This window comes from Elaeis guineensis, chromosome 12 (genome assembly GCF_000442705.2).
Source record: "Elaeis guineensis isolate ETL-2024a chromosome 12, EG11, whole genome shotgun sequence".
Lineage (NCBI taxonomy): Eukaryota > Viridiplantae > Streptophyta > Magnoliopsida > Arecales > Arecaceae > Elaeis > Elaeis guineensis.
Window position 1 is genome coordinate 13,198,544 of NC_026004.2, and position 2,251 is coordinate 13,200,794.

The 2,251-nt window shown below is 51.0% G+C and overlaps 1 non-coding gene across 1 annotated transcript; it reads right to left on the bottom strand.

Annotated features, from left to right (window-relative positions):
- Positions 1-1,699: 1,699 nt before the first annotated feature.
- Positions 1,700-1,897, bottom strand: LOC114914706 (U2 spliceosomal RNA). The gene has a single exon (XR_003802319.1). It is a non-coding gene; the product is annotated as a U2 spliceosomal RNA (small nuclear RNA).
- Positions 1,898-2,251: the final 354 nt, after the last annotated feature.

The window sequence follows — 2,251 nt, forward strand, 5'->3', positions numbered from 1 at the left end:
CGCGGTACGGTCGGAATCTGGCATACGACGAATCCACTCCTGATCGCCCAGGGTTGCTGCCCAAATAAAAGCATCGGCCAGCTCACCATCCGACTCAGGAGTGGAGGGAGGCAACTGTTGGGGAATACCCACCGACCGACCAATGGCCGGAGGGACCGACCGACTGACGGACGGTCGGAGGGACCGACCGACTGACGGCCGGACCGACCTTCCGACCGACCGACTGACGGTCGGAGAGACCGACCAACCGACTGACGGACGTCATCACCGGCCAATTAGCGGCCCATCACCGACTGGTGATATGTCGGGCGTACCTTTCCCGACCAATTGAACCCGGAGGTCTGATGGCCGACTCACGTAAGACTCGCCGACCAACGGAGGGCCCCGACGCCACTCAGCTGGCCACCGACCTAGGGTCGGTCGACTCCTCCGATCGCCGTACAGCCGCCAGAGCTTGTCAGTCCTGACAGCCGCATGCGGCACGGCCATCTAGGGACATGTCCCGCTGAGGGCATTGTCAACCCTAGCGATTTGACAGCCCCACGGCGACATGACACTTTCACGGCGACTCTGACAGTCTACAGTGAGTTGACAATTCCTCACTTGTCTGCGCCATTAATGACGGTGACATACCGTGCTCCACTATATAAATCGGGGAAGGCAACAGTGCAAGGGATCCGCTTCCCCCACGTCTCGACTCCAAAAACACAGGCTCGCATCTCTCTCCCTCTCTCCCTCGATTGAGCCCCTGTCCTCATTTCACTGTTGTCCAGTCACCTCTCTGACTTGACCGTCGGAGGGTCCCCGCCGGAGCCGCCTCCGGTCAGTGTGGACTTCTCATTTTTGCAGGTGTCTGTTCCCCGGCGATCGGATGATGAGGCGATTGGCCGCAACAGTTGGCAAGATAATGATCTTCTCCCCTCTAGTCTTCCAAGGTCGGAAAAGAAAAAGAAAAAAAGAGGTGAGAGAAATAATATTATAAAAAATAGAAACAAAACACAAAAAAGAAAAAGAAAAAACGAAAGATGGCGAAAGACTCCAAACCATTATTCCCTCTGAGCCGAAGAAGTCGGCCATAGGTGGCGACTGAGGTAGTACAGGAAGTAGCTGGGGAAACGGGGAAGCTTTGGGGGATGGGGGTTGTATCTTTCAAGCGAAAGAAGGATTCCACTTCCTTCGCTCGAATCCACCGTTGAATCGCACGATGGTCGCTTCCAGATCCGTGAAGGCGGATGAATGAAGTGTTCGGACTGCTTTCACAGATGTGCGGTTCGCGATCCAACGGTTGACACCGCGAAAGAAAAAAAGAAAGATCAATCTTTCTTTCGCGCGAGAGATGCATCCCAAACCCAGCTGAGGGCCGTACCACGCCCCGTGCGATACGTGTGGACGCACACCACGACATAAGCTCCCGTCTCCTGAGGGCGTCGTCAAGTGTACACGTCCGCATGTATTATTTGTGCGCATTCACTTTCGCATAGAAAATTTAGAGTGCAAAAGTCCGCATATATTTTCTATGCGGAACAATATCTGCACGGGAAATCTATGAACGGTCCCGCGTATAAGGGATGCCCGAGATCACCTTTGCCTTATCCCGATTAATTCTTCCCCCTCACTCGATCAGGATCAAGTGGCTACAGCTTGACGGACCTCGTAAAGATGCACGACACCGGGAGAAAATTTTAGATTCTAGTTTTGGTAGGGGTGCGCCAGGCCCGTGCCGTAGTGCAACGCATGGGCGACGCTTGAGAGCCCCATTGGCAAGCCACGTAAGCCGACCCTCCCCCTCGGAAAAATTAATTTAATATCATGGTGGACCAATGGCCCACGTATCAGATATTAAACTGATAAGAACAGATACTACACTTGATCTTAGCCAAAAGGCCGAGAAAGGTATGAGGAATACCGTACCCTGTACACTCTTTTATAGTTAGTTCCCGTATTCTACATCCTTTTCCAACCGATATGGGACTAAATGACCTCTCCTTAGTTTTCACGTTGAAACGTGAGATGAGTACAAATCAGTATGGGTTTCATCTTCTAAAATTAGACTCCCCTTCAAGCCAAATCAACATAGCTTACAAGCCATTTATTTCAACTCATCTAGTTTCTAAAAACGCTGATCTTATGGATCTTGCCAACTCCTGTGTTAAGGATATAATTTTCATAATACTATTTTCCAAAAAAATGCAGCGAGGGCATCATTTCGTTATAATCTAGAGCATGTGTGAAGCATTAATCTACGAGTGTT